Source organism: Nomia melanderi, chromosome 11, assembly GCF_051020985.1.
Source record: "Nomia melanderi isolate GNS246 chromosome 11, iyNomMela1, whole genome shotgun sequence".
NCBI lineage: Eukaryota > Metazoa > Arthropoda > Insecta > Hymenoptera > Halictidae > Nomia > Nomia melanderi.
This window is the reverse complement of record NC_135009.1, coordinates 9428213-9447204: the sequence shown is the minus strand read 5'-3', so window position 1 is coordinate 9447204 and position 18992 is coordinate 9428213. Positions and strand designations below refer to the sequence as shown.

The 18992-nt window shown below is 47.6% G+C and overlaps 1 protein-coding gene across 6 annotated transcripts in view; it reads right to left on the bottom strand.

Moving 5' to 3' along the window:
• Positions 1-18992, bottom strand: part of exd (PBX homeobox extradenticle) — a 58526-nt gene that overhangs the window by 35044 nt on the left and 4490 nt on the right. The window lies entirely within an intron of this gene.

Genomic DNA, 18992 nt, shown 5'->3' with positions numbered 1-18992 from the left:
ACGTTCCTGGGGGTGGAGGCGCAGGAGGCAACGTGGCGTATTGATCGAGTGGCTCTCGCGTCGACCACCACACCGCTTTCGAGCCACCCTGTATAGGTGAGCGTCTGCGTTCGTGTTTCTAGACGGGAATCCGCGTGTGTGTCGCGGCGTCGTTCTCCAACGCGTGCGTGTGCTCTTCCCGCACACCACGACCGTTCCGTCTGCTGTTTATCCGTGCCCTGGACACAGGCCGATTCCAGGAAAGACGCGAGAGAAGATAGAGGAAAATGAAAAACGTTTTCGCGCCCGCGGAAGACAAGATGGAAAAATCGCGAGAAGGATCTCGGACGTGCGCGACAACGTTTCGGAGACGCACGCGGCTCGTGAGTTACGAACACCGCGAATGAAACATTCGAACCCTTTTACGCCCGGTATATTTTCGCGCGACATTCATGGTCTGCTCGACCTGCCGTTTCTCCGGGGCATCGCGTGGGTGTTCGGTAACGGGCACGAGCGTAGGAAATCTATTCCGACCGATGTTTATACACGTGAAATACTGTTATTCGGGAGTCGGACGCGGGGCGAGGAGATGCGACAGCGTGGAGAGTGGCGAGCGCCCGTTGTTTTCTCTGTTTTCTCGCTTCTCACGGTAAACGGGAGAGATCGGGACACGCAAAGTCGCGGGTCCGCAAGTTTCAACCCCCTGAAACTTCGCTAGCTGGTCGTACAAGGAAAGTCCATCAGGTTTATTTCGTGCGCGATCGAGCGAGTCTCCTGTTGGACGGTCGGATAAATAACTACACGGGAATCGGTTCTGTAATTTATCATAACGAATATTCACGATTTCAAGGTGTAGGTGGTTGCAACGAAGTAGCTTGCAACGGGGAATTGGTTTTTGGTGGTTGAAAAAGAATGTTGAACGCGTTGAGAATGTTTTCTAATTCCACTGAAGTGCTAACGATGCCAGTTTGAACTTTAAAGGTTGAGATGTGAGACGATTAACCCTGTTGTGTAAATGAAGGGCTCTGCACAAATTCAGAACAAGTATTATCTTATTTCAATGTCGCGCGCGTTGATACAGTACACAAAATTAGATACTGAATTTCGTATTTTATAATTTCACTGCGAGGAATGAAACGTTCACTTAAAGTCGCCTGCCGGGCGCAAGGAATTAAGTCCCGTTTTCGCGTGTCTGGCACCTGGACGGTTCAGTAAACAAGATTGGAATGACCTAGCGTCAGGGTTACCGAGTCGTTGTGCAGAAATCCGTATCTTTAGTGAATCAACCCAAATAGCGACTGGTTATCCAACGCTCGGCGAGACCGGCTAGCAATCCGGCTACCGACCATCGATCGTCGACGATGGTCGTCGACACCTGGATCAGCCTGTACGATTATTCTATGTTCCGTGCAAACGGACAGCGGACTGTGCACGCGTGTATGCGCGAAGCTGTACTGCGAACGGTTCGCGTGTGGGGGAGGACAGGAGGCAACGGTCAGAAAATAACTCAGTCGGCCTGTTCCCATGTGCACGGCCCCCGTTCCCGTGCGCGCACCGTTGGACGTGGGCGCGCTGAAAACACCATGATCTATGTTAGTCGCATCCTACGAATAACGCGGTAACACTCGTCCCGTGAAGTCTACGACAACCCCTTCGCTTGGACGCGCGAAATTTGTATTCGTACGTCTGCCCCCCAAAAATTGACAAGAAAATGTTGCATTTTCGAAAGATAGGTAACGAAAAAATGGTCACTGCAAATGAACATTAACCCTTTGAGGATAAACATCGATAGTTTGGAGTCATCAGACTTCCATATCCGAGATACAAAGCTAGCAACACATTTTACTATTCGTATAACAGAAAATCGATGCACAGCTCTCTTTAATATGTGGGATTGCGATGTATTATTTAGCTTATTCTATTCAAGGTTTCGGATATTTTAAAAACTCTTCGATAGAATCGATCGTTGTGACGTACGATCAGTTTGATAGATATATCATCTATTCCATGCTTCCAACCAGCTAAGAATTTAATAATCGTTTTCTAAATCCTGATAGCAAATTAAGAATCGTCTAGAAGGCAAAACGCATCGATTCCTTCAACGATTTTACTGAAAACTTAAAACCGAAATTTGCGGAATAAATTCGATCCGCATTCCCGAAGCTCGCGGCGGAATCGAATATATCCGAGCATCCCTTTTCACGGACGGACGGAACAGGACGACACGGAGGACTCTTTCGCGTTTCATTTTCATGCCGGTGACTCCCGCGGGCGTCGTAATCGCGCGCCTCGCGTCGGTGCATCGCCATCGGAAAAACTACACCCAAAGCGTTACCGCCTCGCCCCGATTCGGTTTCCAGCTAACGAGACGGGCCTCGGCTACACCCCCTCGCGGCGCGGATGTATCGGAAGCTCGAGCTAAACGTATCTCGGGTAAAAATTTCGCCTCGGGGGACAGCGTCTCGTTACCGCGAGGCGGCCCGCGCGTCCATAAACCATCATTCCTCGGAGATTGGCACCCGAAAAGCTCGGTTTCATCGGGAAAATCCGGGAGGACACCGCATCGATGAATTATCCAACTGGAATGAAAACCAGAAGAATCCTGCAACACGATCGCGCATTTTTCTCTTTCTAACGCGTCGGAGTAAACATTGAAATACACTCAACGCGGGAAACATAATATCGAGTTATTTAATCGAGCTGTGTTACCATTCTTTGCGTGTTTATTCCGTTAAATGGTTATCGTTCGATGGTACATTATTTATAATACCCGAACGGTTTCCAATAATTAATGCTTGGCTGAAGAAATTACAGTAATTCGATTCGGTACGTTCAATGGTGTTCAATACGTTAACACGTCACTGACCGACGATTCTGAAGTGCTCGGAAATAAGTACAGTAAGTAAAATGATTGACGTTGAATAAAAATGTATAATAACGTAAGTTGATAATAGTGCAATGTAAGGATACCAAAAGATTAATAGTTGTATCTATTCGCTACGGAAGAAAATGTATCCACAACGTTCGAGATTTTCGTGGCAGTTAATGGGTCTGCGGAGAGAGTCTAGCATTCAGGAAGACTGGGGACCGAGTGATCCGTCCCCGAGAAAGGGTGGACCGACGCCACTGTCGTGTTCCGTTCAGCTTCATCCCCCGCCAGCCAGCTCGTCCGAGGGGCGGGCAAGGCGCGCTCGATATCAAATCGTCGAAAAACCATTCTGGAAATATCGAGAGTGCACTCTCTCTCTCTTACTCTTTCGAGACACACGATCGTTCGTAAAACTTAACGGTCCGGTAATTCTTTAATCGACCAAGCTACTCGAATGGGAACTCCGCGTAATCCCTCCTTCGAGTAGGAAAAAAAGCGGGAAAAAGGAAAAAGAAATTAATTTCCTGCGCGTATAAAATCAAGAGGATTCCGGCCGATCGCGCGGGAACACCGCCATCGACTTACGCGGAACGGGATTCGAGCCGATTAGAGGAAACGCGCGGGCAGAAGGCGGGGGAGGATTAAAAATTTGTACCGTTCGCGCACGTACACGCGGGAACCGGGGTGCAGCGTCGCGCACGTAAACGAAAACGCTCTTTCGCGGCTGCAGAGAGACATTTTTCTCCCGGCATCTCGGTGTATATGCATTATGCATGGAGCCAGGATGCCGCAGACTCTTTACGCGGTGAGAATTTCGAATCCTTCGTCGCTGAAATTCCTCCCGCCGCGGGGACGGCTACCCGACAGTCCTCCGAGATCTCTTGCTATACTTGCCTGCAGGCTATAGTCCGCGGGAAACTTTGCAAGCCCGGTCGAAGACGGCCGGAAAAATTCAAATACCTTGTTTTTCGTGCTTCGACCGTTCATGTAAATTATTTCAAATTTAAAAACTGATGTAATAATATTATCGAGTCTCTCGGCTTGTTTTCTACACGTAACTAAAGTTTTCTTCGTTTTTTAGTTTGAAACTTGCGTCAACGTTTCAGCTATAATTACTTAAACGATTGGAGATTCGGTAAATGCTGAAATAGCACAGTATTGTATTAGATCACTTAATACCTAGCTGAAACGGCACAGGGATAAGAGAAGTCAATCGCTAAGGATTTTGTTTATGGTTTTGATTGGTCACGCGCAACCGTATTGACTAATACCAAATTAGTATCAAAAATGAGATGAGAAAGACGGAAGCTGACCAATGAGAGCCATATTCCTTAGCCTCGACATAAAGTGGTCTCCCAACTGTATCTAAGGATTAAGTTTGATGTTTCATACTATGCTTTATACGATGCATCAATATGTAGAACATTGAAATAAAATATCCTGTCCCTTAGTTTAGTATGATTTCTATTTAACTTAGTTTCAAAAGTATCGTCTATATGCCATCAAAAAACTATCGAGCGAAAAGGGTTAATCACTTTGCCAAAGCTGAAATATCCAACGCAGGACACGCACGATTCCATCGTCATCGTATCGGGAGTAACGCGAAGAGAAAAAAAAATGTTAGAATCGACGGCCGCGGTGCCGGAGGCAGGGCTGTGGCACGAGCCCGGGGTGCCCCGCGCGCACTCGAAACGTCATATTCGAGAGCAGGGAACACGCCGTTTCTGTACCAGACACACGGGACCTGTTGCTGTCGAGTTTACGGTGTTTTTACGAGCGACGTTACAGCCACCCCTGAGTACGGGGGCTGAACACACCCTCCCCGCGGAAACGATATCCCTCTTCTCATTGCCAGCACCTATGCGAACGGCTAGCGGCACGAGAAAAAGAGAGGGACACAAAACCCGAAACGTTCTATCCCCCAGCCGTTTATTTCTCTCATTTCTCGCCACGCGCGCGCGCGTTCTCTCTCTCCTTTTATCTCACCATCTCCAACAGTCGGAAACGAACGAGGAAGCGCATAATGATTCAGATGATCGTTCGACGATGAAAACCGAGCTCGCCGTCTCGTTAACGCTCGAGGCTCCCGTTTCACGACGGCTCGGAAAATTTTACTTTGCTGGGATCGATTGAAATACAGGCACCGTGTAACATGGTCGTTGCGTTCTTAAAAAATGATGTGTTACAAGGGATGAAGAACTGATACAACAACAGTTCCAAAAGTATACTAACTACTTTCATTCTGTAACTAAGAAAAACGTGTTTGTTAAGTCACTAACCGATTAACCCCTATAATAGTGAGATTAATTTAACAAAAATCAGTGTTCTCCAGTGCACATAGGTCGAAAGACTATTACTAGTTTCAATATCTCAATTTCGAGATTAATGTGTACTTACAGTGAACGGAAGATTTCTTTGTATCTCTTACGAATTACTGATAGCGAAATCAGCATTGGTCGCAAAGAGAATCATACGACGAGAGGTGCAAAATATTATGTATTCCATATTATTCCTCCAATTCTCGCGTTGCCTGCAGCCTGAAAGGGTGCTCGTAGTTAGGCTTGATCGACTTCACACGGAAACTTCAGCAATCGAAGAAGATCGAAAAGGGTATGAAAGAAGAATCGGTTTGATCGACGAAGGATTTCGGCGGGGCTGCTGCTCCGCGCGAAACGTCGAAGAAGAATCCGACTTCCGGCGAGACAGCGTCTCGCGTATATGAAGGAGGGTCGGTGGGAAACAAGTTTCGCGAGAGTCGAGAAAGTTCCTGGCCGTCGCCCGGCTACGGGCTCCGACTACGAAACTTTCCAACTACCGAGTTTTGTCTCGCGCAATTAGAAGTTCCCTGTATTATTCATAGCTAACGTTGCGCCCTCCCTCCGGCCTCGATCTCCGCGGGCTCTTCCTCCTTTCCTCCTTTCCACCATGCTTCTTCTAGCTAGCTAGCTCCTCCCGTCCTCTCGGCTGCCGTACTCCTTCGCCACTGGATACGGGCCCCGGTTCTTCGTAACGTGCAAAACTCAAAGACCACCACCACCACCATCAGAAGCAGCAGCAGCAGTAGCAGCAGCAGCGGCGGCGGCAGCGAGAGAGGCGCGAGTCGCGCACGGTTCATGAATTTTAATGAAATCTCGAGCCGGAGATGGAGAAGCTCCTCCGTGTTTCGCCCTGTCCTTCTTGCATCCTTCTTTTTCCTCGTGTATTCCCACGTATACACATCGCCCGCCTGCTGTTGCCGTTCTCCCGTTCTGATCTATGCTGTTTACGTGCCGCCCGATATTCGCCGCGAAATCGCCTTCGTAAATAATCGAATCCGCGCGAATAAGCCACCGTCTACCAGCGCCCCTGCTACCGAAGAACGCTTTCGTTCTAGCTTGGTTCACGAATTCGGCTTCGATTAACCCTCGCCGCTGAGGTGTTTTTCTGAAGCGTGGACTAGCCGAGTTCAGCGCGAAACGAAGCTTATACTGGAGAACATCGTATTAACGAGTTGACTGCTAAGAATTTTGAAAATTATACTACTTCTCCTTTCGTAGCAAAGGTAATTATTGATTATTTGTAGTTATTTACTGTTAAACAGTTCTATCTAGCATCGACCATCTACTTCAAAATAATTGTTTTTAAGCAATTCGGTAACGTGAGTCATCGGTGACCACCATGATAATGAACGCGTGAAATAATAAATGGACATAAAGTATATTTCCTTTAATAACCCGAGGGTTAATCCTTGCACTCGGCTTCATTTTTATTCGTCCAAGTTGTCCGGGGTTTCGGAGTTACTCTGATTTAAACCAGCAATCCTTGGCTGGGTCCAGCCGACGGATTCTCCCTAATCCATTTAACCGAAAAATGTCCACGGCAAATATTCCTTGGGGTTGGAACAGGCGAGTGAACTTACCCGAATGAACTGATTATACGACGACGCTGGAATTTTTCGTGCTCGTTTACCAGACTTCCTGGCTAGGGCTTCCGCCAGATTTATTCTTCAAGAAAAGCATGAGCGAAAGCCCTAGGTTGTTTTCGTCTACCGTTGAACAGAAACGTGTGTTGGAACTTGCTGGAAGTAAGACACTCCACGAGTTTCTAACTGCAAACCGATAATTTTGGTGATGAAAATGAGAGAATCCTAACGCAAACGAAATAAGAAGTTCTTCATTCCTACAAATTCAAATGAAACGTTTTTTCATTCTCATTATGACGAATCATTTTGAAGAATCGTTGAACGTAGCGTTGCTTTCACCGTTAGAGACAGAAGTATCTCTCCCAAACTACTTCTTCGATTGCTTAAGAGAGATCGGCGAACGAAACGTCGGCTCGTCCGTCCGACGAGTCGGTATCCTCGCGAAACCGTTTCGAGCCATTAATAATAGAGCAAGGGGATGTCGTGGCGATACGATCCGCAGAAGAACGGCTGTCCGCCGGTACTATAGACGCCGGCGAATAATTCGCCCCGCGATAAAACGATTCTGATACACCGTTCCGATGATAGACGTGTGGCAGCACTCGGCTCAAGGACGAGCTGTCACTCTCTTGTCATCTTCTGCACGGACGGAATTGAAATGGAATTAAATTAACGATAACGGTCGCGTTGCGCCCATACGACCGGCACGTAATAACGGACTCGTTCATACGCTCACACGTACGGTGCACATAGAGGGTCTCACTGTGGGCGCGGTGCGGCGTGGCGCGTCCCGCGCTTCGAACGACGAGCGGTAAGGTCGTCGCGTGTCTTGCGGTTCCCGACGCGAAGACAAGACACGACGGTACTTATTCCATGCCGACGTGTACCCGCTATTGTGATCCCCGAGGGTGGTATGCCATTCACCCGTCACCAGGAATCCAACCCCGCGACGAACGCGTCGGCTCGACGGAAACCCGCGATTCCGTCACCCCAACGCTGTTGTCGGATGACCAATCTACTTCGCGTTGCTGAGGAGAAGAACCTTAGAATGTATACAATTCGTCAGCTTTCATCTTCCCACGTTTCATTTTCGGTGTTAATTCGATATTTGTGGATATGGTTACAGGTAACTAATCAGAACTATGAACAACATGTAGTGGGCGACTGTTTGCTAGGTATCCTAGCGACTGAGTGCTTTTTAGGGTCTCAGGAGATCAATGAGTTAAGATCAATGATCTTCGAGTTTCCCTGATCAGAGTTCAGTCGAAATCTTGTTCACACTTGCCCTTTTTCCTGGCTTCCAAAATTCATTATATAAACATCTCAAAACTGCCAAGCACTCTAAAACCTCATTGCGCTATCATCCTACTGATACTTCGCCAAAATAATACCACATAAGTCTAATTCCTCTTGTTAAATTGTATAAAACAACATCGTTTTATTGCTTGCAGAATCCTATGTGTCTCAGGACCCTGAATCCCTCGTCGATTTCCGTTCGAAGCTGGACTCCTTTGTCAACTTCCCGAACCGTCGGACCAGGGAAGTGCGGTTTCGGCCGGAGCCGACAGCGACGAGAGGTGAAGAGAGAATCCGCGATTAGAATCCCAGTGGTAGAGGGCGAGGAATCGAAGGAAAAAAGCGCGGCGCGGGGTTTAGATTCCATCGGGGACGAAAAGGGCCTAACGATCCACGGTACGACCTTCTCCTCGCCCCATGCAATCTCCATAGAATTACCATACGATTAAGAGAATACCGGCCCCCGTACGTACGTAGCCGTCCGCGAAGCGCTGCGGAGCGCGGCCGGCCCTCGAGAGTCTTCCAATTAGCCCGAAGAAAGATCGTTTCTTCTCCGGCCCCGTATAGATCGCGGCCGGAGTTACCGTAGAGGACATAAGATCTCGGATATACGGGAGCCAGATAATCTGGATGAAACGGAAGCAGCGCGCAGGTTCACGCGAAGAAAAAAAGCAACAGAACCTGGAGGAGACGTACAGAGACTGTGGTCGTATTTTGTCACGAGGTGGACGTTGTTTCGCGCGCTTGTTCGTGTACCGCGTGCTTTTTCCAATGCCTCGGGCAACGCACGAGGAACTTGTAGCGTGTGGAACTAGAAAGAAATGCTGTTGAACGAATGTGTGTCCAATTAGTCGCATAGGAAAAGAAACGGAGCTTTTCGTATATTTAATTTTAACGTACTACTTGTCGAAACATGTTGCAATCGTGCACACGAATTCCAAGGAATGTTTACCGGTCACATGTTCATCCATCGAAACACTATGTGGAGGCAGATCTCTCAGTCTGCTAATAAAGAGCTACTGACACCTTGCTTTTCTCAATGCTACTGAGTTCCTTACCTATTTGTATATAAACCATCCATAAATCTCCAATACTAGTCCCAAGGTCTAAGGGACAGGTCTACCAGAAAGTAACTGATGAGTCCATTGGCAGATCCCGGAAACTCTCCTTCACCCTAATCTTTTTCGAATCTTTTCCTTCGTACATAACATTAGGCCGCTTCTATAATTGGAGAGACAACTTGATGTCCAGCAGAACAGTACAGAGGCAAAAAGTATCTTTCTAGTTAACAATTGTATAGTTTCAATTGTTCACGTGTAACCGTAATGACGAATGGTCAATTAAGTAATCGAAAATATCAGTAATTAGGAAACGAAGCCAACAGAAAATTGGACGAGAGGAACTGTGAAAACTGGATCACTGTTTTGTATTCCTCAGACTTAGCAAGTGATCTAGCAGTACATACTATAAGCTTCTCAGAAAAACTCATATAACTCAAATTATATATAATTTCCGTAGTCTGAGCAAAATACGCGATTCTCCCAGCTTCCCACAGCATAGACGCAGGATTTAAAAGAGATCAGCAAAAGGAAACGAAGCTGCTCAGCCGTTTCATCGAGTTTCCTCGGATACCGGTTGAAGAACTTCGGTCGTCCGCTCGATCGCTCGCTGGATTAATTATCGACGATAAAAACCGGAGTTCGGAGGCCAAGCGAGCGAGATGCGTGTGGGCTAAGGGTGTCGCTCGCTCATTCGCTCGCTAGCGCACGCAGGCGCGTGTAAACGACGTGAGAGCGCGTATACACGCGAGCAGGAAGAGCGTATATCGGGTCGTCGCGCGGACATGGCGTTACTTCTGCTTCTCCCCGCGGATCTCCCTGCATCCCCCATTCCTTCTTTCACCCGCCTTTCTCTCTGTCTTTCGGTTTACGAGCTTATTTTACTGGATTTTTATGATATAACGTACCCGCACCTAGCTCCGGCCCGAAGTTTATAGGTTTGCGAGATTTTATCGTGGCGTAACGTATGGTTTGTTAAATCGACCCCCCCGCGCCGCTCGCGCTCGTTTGCCCGGTTACACACACTCGCACGGCTTGACCGCGTGTAAACGTACGCCGCGCCGATCCACTTACCGGGCGAACCCGCGCGCGAACACGCACGATGAATCCCGCGGAGGGACGCCTTTCCTTCTACCGCTCTCTCCTTTTCTCTCCTCTCCAGCCCACCGGTAGATGTTTATCGCGCGCGCGGTACGACGACCCAACCGAGTAGATCGGTTGGTCATTCTTTTTTTCCGAAACCTTTCAAGTTTTCGTGCACCGCGCCGGTCGCCCCCCGGCCGAACGGAGACGCTCCGGTTCGATGATCTTGCGACAAGCGAACTTCTTAATTAAAGCGATTGAAAAAAGAGAGATCGGGGATCTATTTTTGGAGATGTACTCTCGAGGAGATGCTGTGGAGATGCTCCATGAGAATATTTTTGTAGCTAAGAAAAGGGTGGTATGGGAAATGTGTTTCACACCGGAACTACCGAATTGATGAATTGGGGCTCTGTAATTTTGCTACGGGAATTTTGTGAGTGTAGCTATTGAGAGTTTAATTCACTTATGATTTAGTTTGTGGGTTAGTACGTCAATTTTTTAATCGTTTCTCAAGGGCGGCATCTGCAATCTGGATAATAGTTGGGAAAAAAGAATTCGGGAACGCTTTTCATCGGTATCTCTAGGTACTGAAGCTTCGCTTCTAACGGAACTCTTTTCTAATTTCTCGGCGGACTTATAGAATCTTAACTTTCACAGCATGAAGATTGTTATATTCACTAAAAAACGTTTATGTGTATCCTGTACAAAAAAAAAACAAAACTTTCACTGTGTTTTTGCAGTATTCCTGTGCTAAGTTACAGCAACTGTCTCCATAATTACAATCTTTCATTAAATCCAACAAATCGTTGGCACGAAATGTAAATAAAACTCAACAAGAAAATCTGGTCAACTTCCAACTCGTTGCACCGTGCGTCACAAATATGTGATCGCAAAGGCGTTAACACGTTACCACGGTGGTGGTCACCGATGACCAGAGCCTCCAAATTATTTAAAACCAATTATAACAAGAAAAATGACGTCGAATAAAAATATTTAACAGCACAAGTAACAAGTATACTTTTAAATGCACCTTGAGAACTGTGATTCTAAATCAGTAATAACAAATTCTACCACCACTTGCCTTTGTTATAAAGGATAAGTGTTACTATACGAAACGCTCAAAATTCTGGCGGCAGTTAACGCGTTAATATTCAGTTAATCGTGTTTCCAGTGAATTCGTATGCGACGGGGCCGGGATCGATACCGATCAAACATGCAAAAAGGGTGAAGGGAGAGATCCTCCTTGCGGGGGCGATGACCAGAACGGCGACTTCCGGTCAGTAACTCTGCGCAATTAAAGCGACTTAAGTGCAATTCCGTTAACGGGACAGCAGTGTAACTGTCGTGTACGACTTGACAGCACAATGCCCGGCTCGGTCTAACCGGGCCCGCTTTTGTTCGCCGTATCATTACTCCGCTCCGTACGCGCGCGCGTCTTCGTCCTACGTCCCCGGTCAGCCGATACCGACTCGCTGCCGCCGCCGCTGGCTCTCGACCGCGGGACGCCTTCCGATCGCTCCGGGATAGTTTAACGAAAGCCGGATCCCAAAATATCGACGACACAAGGCTGCCGCAAGCGGCCACGTATTTTTGGAGTTCCCTTTCCGCCGGTTTCCACGAGCAATCGCGCGAACAATCGCCGTTCCGTCGGTCATTATTGATTCTTCGAACTACGAATAGATTCAGAAGAACGTTCGAAACTGGATGAATCTTGATTGTTTTTATTATATCGGACTGCATGATTGTATGCTTTCGCAGTAAATAATCAAACATCTTTGACAAATACGACAGGATTCAGTAGAACTTCAGTGAAGCGAGTAAATAGAATTTTATTAAAACTTCTTTTGTATTCGCCTATGAAGGTTTCAATTTGCATAGACCTCCGAAGTCTAATAATTATACTCGTTATCTTGTGCAGTCGTTTACAAGTTAAGTGTCGTTTCTTTAACTCCTTTCGTGTCACGATCGTGCAGTGATGGATCAAACATCTGTTCTACGTAATTGCCGAAGGTCGGTTACGGATGTTAAATTCTACGGGACACATTCTACACATTTTAGTCTCGGTAATTTTAAAGTTGGCATACCGAGAAGCAGGATGGGACGAACGTGTCCCCGACCATCGTTTTGTCGCAACGATAAGAAAAATATATATTTGACGACACTCGAGCAATTGTCGAGCGCTTAAAAGTGACAATAAAAATCGAATCGAAACGGAACGGAAAAAGAATGTCGACCAATCGATTTAGTGTAAGGGTTAACGAATGCAACGTGTGTATCTTATCAGCGACCAGACATTACCGTAACATTATTACTCGATAATGCGCGGCGAGCTTTTATCTCCTCCTATAAATATACAGGCGTATTTGCGGTAAGGATATCGAAACTGCTTTTACGTAGCCGCGAATGCCATCGCCGCGATTGCATTATGCATATTGCTTGACAAACTAACAGTCTGCAACTTCAACGCGGTGTCTCCGGCTCCTCGCTCGTTCCGAATCCCCCTGTATACCACGAAACACGTTCCGCCGTGTGTACCTACAAGCGTACAGTTTCTCGATTCGAGCGCGAAAGAAGAACTATCAAGCTGAAACGTGGAAGAAGGTTCTTCCTATGTCGTGGCCTTAAAAATTACTACGAAATTGCCAGCGTGGCATGCAAAAGCTCTCTCTCTCTCTCTCTGTATCTCTCGCCTAGACGGCATCCGTGGAGTATATATACACGGAGGCGCACTCAGTGCAACCTTAAAAAACTTTTCGCAATAAATCAGTGCACAATACGACAGGCTGGAATCGGACAAATCTCGTTAGTCGAGTCGAAGAAGTTTGAGTCTCGAGTTAGGGGGAGGGAAAGAGTAAGAGTACGATGAAAGAGTAAGAATGTAGAAGAAAGAAAGAGAGGGAGATAGAAAGAGAGAGCAGAAAGGCCGGTTCACCTTGGTTGCTGGAACCCATCTGCATGCGGGGACCGCGAATGAAGAAGAGGGAGGAGAAAAAGGAAAAGAAAAACGAAAGAGAAGCACTGGGGAGGACGAGAGCACGGGTAGAAGACGAAGAAGAAGCAGCAGCAGCAGGAGAAGAAGAAGAAGCAGAAGCAGAAGAGGAAGAAGAAGAAGAAGAAGAAGAAGAAGAAGAAGAAGAAGAAGAAGAAGAAGAGGAAGAAGAAGAAGAGGAAGAAGAAGAAGAAAAGAAAATCGAAGCTAGGGGAACGACATTCCAACTGGGGTCGGGATGAGAAGCGTCATCTCCTGGAAAACCAACGCTACCTTTGTACCTTTTGCCAACGATGCAGCCCGCGACGAATCGTTCGATTCAAACGCTTGAGGCAAACAAGGAAGCTTCTTTTCTTCACAACAGTGAACGCCTCGATGTTTGAACAGTTTGATTGGAAAAAGTTTGAGATTAAACGAGATCGATGGGAATAATTGAGGGGAGACGATTTCGTACGACGGTTTATTAGACGATTATTAACCACTTGCAGTGGTAACGAATTCAGAAACTCGGCAGGATCTCGTGTTAAGAATTTTGTCTTTACCTATTACATACAGATACGCATACTAATTTTGTTTATTAATAATTTTGTATGAAATGGTAGATTTCAGAACAATTAAGAATATGTAATCCAATAATACTATCGACGTGTATGTCATTAGCAATTTTAGAACAAAAACGTCACGACGCGCGGAGCACGTTTTCCCAAAGCAAGTGGTTAAAACTAAAACTGCCAGACTGGTTAAAATGATCCGTTCTTGATTTCTTCTTTATACAGTTATTGAAAAGATAACAGATGTTTCTCTGAGAAATTATTATAGGAATTGATATAGCGATACGCAAACTGAATTGTAAGTCAATTAAAGTTTCAATAGATGCACTCTTAGAGTTTCCATAAAGGAGTTTCAAGTCGAGTTAACCGCTCGGTAGTTTTAGTGTTAACCAATGAATTCTCGTTAGACGCTACAGAAATATGTGAAACGGGAATACTGAAGAAAACACATTTCATACGGTGTTAAACGACATCATCGTAAGACGGGAATTGAAGAACGTTTCAGCGCGTGCATCGACAGAATGCAACGTTCATACGATATTGCTCTCCGCGTATTTCATTTACATTTTAAAAGGAATTCCCGCGTTCACGGACGAAAAATGGAAACTCTGTCCGGTGGGCAGTGCGATTTCGGCGCGCGAGTTCGGTGTTTGTTACGAATGCATGAAGCCCGGCGCGGCAGCCTAGTAATCAGATATCGAAATCAAGCGGGCGCGCGCGGCTACATTTTAATCTCGACCCGCGATGCACGGCTTGCCCGGTAAATCATATCACGGGGAACACAGAGCGCGTTAAACCGTGATGTACGAGGAGCGTCTCGCCACGTCGAACGAGTAAATTAGGTTATTAATTTCTTCGGTGCGCGGGACGCGCTTGATTCGCTGGTGACCGATGACCTTTTATTCGTTGTGCCCCGATTGTGAAGAAACGTGTTCGTTAACGTTAGAACTACTGTGCAGATCGAATTGACCCATCTCCGGATTCTCCCTTTACAATTATTGGAAGAATTATAGTTGTTGCCCTGAGAAATTGTTAAAGAAATTAACTTGGCAATACGCAAACTGAATAAGTCAATTGAAATCGCAACGAATACGTTTTTGGTGTTTCTATACAAAATTTTAAAACGAAAATAAAGTTTCTCAGTAGTTCCAGCGTTAATTAGACGAGAGAATAAAGTAATCGTTAACAGAATGTACGGAAACGAAAACTCATCGCAGAAGACCAAAAGCATCAAATTAAATATAGCACATCTTCAAAACACGGGGCAACAGAAACAAGCTGATTGGATTTTTCAAAACAGTGGATCCGTAGAAGGAAATCTAAAAATTAGGCGAGCATGTTGCTGACCATAGAGAAATCGATGCGATATTAAATAACGGAAGGAGAAGGAAAAAAATAAAGTAATTGTAAGCGTTCGAAGAAAACGGTTTAGCTGAACCGGGGAACCGATCGGCGGCTACGGGATCGTGCAGCAAGGAAAAAGCTTGACGAACCCTGTATCTATCTATTTTCTACGGAGAAACTTCGTCGAGCTTGAAATCGCCGACGGCGTATCTTACTTGTGGAATCGCGTGAGACAAACAAACATACGGATCGTTGCGCCAAGCGTTAATTAAACCGAGCGCCGTCCAATTAAGACGCGGAGTGTACGGTGCTCGCTGTCAGAAGGAACACCGGCCGCATTCGTGACGAAAATTCTGACCGTTAATTATTCCCCTGGCCCGTCGATGAAAAGTTAAGTTAAATAAGAAACGGTCTTCTAGCGAATCGAATCATTCGATTTTAGATCGCGAACTGATGATGGAAGGAATGTCCTTCGAAGAGAGCTGGATTCCTCGCGCAAGACCGGGAAACCAGACTCGAATTGATTTTATTCGTATCCTTGATTCCCGGCTTAACCCATGGACCACCGGAGGGGAGGATATTTCTCGTGAGCCACGCGAGAAATTACCCGTACCACCGTAGCTCGTGTTAATCGCACGAATTTCGTGGAATTTCTGACTAAAGGAAAGTATGAAATTTATCCTGCCCTCGATCAGCAATCCATAAAAAAAAGGAAGGCTGAGTTACTGGTAGACCAGGGGCGAACGCGTTCGACGAGAGAAGCTGAAAATTCACCGACGACCCAACGACAAAGGAGGCATCGTCGTCTCCGTGAGAGGGAGGTCGACGAACGAACGGGAAAATAAGGCAGAAAAAGCAGCGCGGCGGATGCAGGCGAGCGGCGACATCGGTCGGGACGAAGAACGGACAATCTTGTGATGTTTCATCGTCCCGATGTTGCGGGTGGGAAGCGATTGAAACGAATCAGAGATTACGGAAGCGAAACGAAGAGCGAAACTGGGAGAGAGAGCCGAAAAAAAAAACAAGGCGGAAGAAGATTTCGCCGGCGAAAAACACTTACGAGGCGAGCAAAGCAAAATCACGGTTGGACTGGAGCCAAATCGAGTATGGATTTTTTAATTGTTACGCCGAAACGCGACCGCGGCGAGACGTAGTTCCCAGGGATGGACGAGCGGGCGGGCGTGGGGATCGAGAGTAAAGCGGCGCGCGGCCCAGTATCGCCTGTCGCTTTAATTGAATGACGATAAATCGAAAGAGGCGGAGAAAGAGTCTCCGGAAGAGCACGCGGCTACGCGTGACCAATCGCGCTCGCGTTTCGGAGCTCGCTCGCTCGCGTTACACGCGTTGACAAACGATAAATAAAGTTGAACCGCGGAGTCGGACGACCGGCCGCGCGGCCAGCAATCGATACCCGGCTGTGCTCTTTGTTTCGTCCGCGAATCACGCCGCGAGCGACCGTGCTCAATGCAAATTAGCATAGAGTTTCGAGTCCGAACGATTCGATTCGAACGGGAAGCTACCAGCTCGCGTTCGTTTCGCAGCTGAGTTGTTTTAATTCCAGCCTGAATTCCACCCTTCCCTAAATCGACGCGATTCGAGAAGAGGAAGCATTCAGAGAAGCTCGTTGAAAGGAGTAGCGTTTTAGAGTTAGCTGGCTAGACTCTAAAAGTCTAGTCCATCGAGGAAAGAATATTTTTAGGGTACAATGTGCGACTCGGCGATTATACCACCGCTGTGAACGACTATCCGAAGAAAAGATCTCCCGACAGCGTAGGAGAGAAGAAAAAACGGATTAGGGGTTGGCCGAGAAAGGCGGGTCGAGAAATCCCGCGGATTTCGGCCTACCCTCTTTCTCCAGCGTCCCTTCGTTTCCTTCACGTTGTTCTACCCTCCGGGATCCTCTCTCTCCGCCGCCGCACCGGTCCCATGGGAAATCGGTCTAAACGGGGTTGTCCGAAACAGGTTCCCGAAGATCACCGCGCGTTCCGAAGAGTAGCCGCTCCGAATGACCGTGACAAATCGTTGTTGCTTCGAGGCCGTCGATCACAATACCAGATATTCAAATGAGAGACAGAGGAGAGGGTCCATTAAAAATGAATCTCTCGCATGGAAAAAGAGATAGGGATACGCGTTTATCGGTTGGTCAGTTGAACGCTTTCAGATATCGCACAATTGCGAATTGACAAGTGGAAAAGCGCGAGCCCGGAAACAGAGTTTGACGTAATAAGATTTAAGGGTAACGTTCGTAATGGAAACGCAAGCTGTCGCTCGCGACTTTTATTGGCAGCGAGTGAAGAGTCGGCGGGGAAAAAAGATGTCGAATGGGGAGAAATCTGACTCGGGACGGCCCTGATCTGAAGCCATCCGAGCTGCACGATGGAGAGAAAGAGAGAGCCGATTATATTAAATGGTTGGTAAAACGGTCTGCTTAACATAGCGTTTATCTGCTCCTCTTGGTTTTAGTACTTTTTCACTGCCTCGTCAGCCATTGCCCATAAACTCTACTACAAGCCTTGCCCTCTCTACCGCTCTTCATCCCCCGTCGCTCAGTCTCCGTTACCCTACACATTTTTCTCGGTACCCTCGTCTCCGACCTACGCGGCGCGCACATGCACACTCGACGACCCAGCCAAGCCGACCGACCGACCGACCGACCGACCCATGTGCCAGGGCGCGATGAACGCGCGCCCGTGTATACTTAGCAGCGAGACTCATAAAGAATATAGAACCATTAAAACGACTCATCCTCTCGAGTGCGCTCATCACACTTCGACGCCTTTTTTGTTTACGTAAATCCTTCCTTACCGCCCTCCGATGCTCCGTTTCACTTTCTTTCCTGTCGAGAGGGAGGAACAGGCTCTTTTTCACGAGCGGATGGCGATTAAAGTTCAGCCCATTCAAGCGTGGATCGCCCCAGCGGGTCGAGTGTTCGCGCGGAATTCGCGCGTTGTCCTGGGGATCGAACGAGCAGGACTACGGAAGATAGAAAATAGAAGGGTGAATCCTCGAGGAGTCCGATGGAGGACCAGGAGCTTTTCGAGCGCGGCTCTGTTTAAAGGATAGACCCATTTTTTAGGATCGTTCTATAGGAAAAGGAGCATCGTTTCGCGACAATGGGGGACCACGGTTCGCGCTTCTCCCTTTCGAATTTTTATCGAATGGACATATACAACGGACGGTGTTCGTGGAATGTCGTCGACGTCGAACCCTCGACCAGCACAATACCACCCTCGTCGCGAGAAAGGAGACTAGCTAGCCGACGGCGAGAGGGGTGGCGGTGGCGGCAACGGCGGCGGGGAGGAAGCAAGGGAACCAGATACAGGGAAGAAGAGAGACGAAGAGAGAAAGAGAAACAGAGGGAAAGAGAGAAAAATGTGTGTAGGATATACACATATACTTATGGCGGAACGACGTGAAAGAGGGTGGCTTAGCATGAGGGGCGTGGTGGCCCCACCACCCCCATCAAGCGACCAGGCAGAAACTACTTTTGGGGTAGCCGACCCACACACCTCCTTCTCTCCACCTCAGCCCCCTTTTGCCCCTTGTCTGTTCGAACCGAGCCGAGCCAAGCCGAGCCAAACCAACCAGCCAGCTAGCTAGATAGCAAGCGAGCGAGCCAGCCAGCCAGCCAGCCAGCCAGCCAGCCAGTCAGCCAGCTAGCTAGCCAACCAGCCAAGCCACCCCTCGCACCCGAAAAATAATTGCGCGTTTCGTGGTCTCTTGATCCGCGCGTAAAAGTAATCCAAACATCGCATAAAAATTATGTTTACGAGTTTCGAATGGGCGTAGGGGTCGACCCTGCACTCGCCACGCTGAAAACGTATCAACAGCCTCCCGTGTCCCTCCCTCTGTCTCTCTCTTTCTCTCGCTCTATCGCCCCTTTCGGTCCCCCGGCTAGGCGGCTAGAGATAGGGATCTCTTG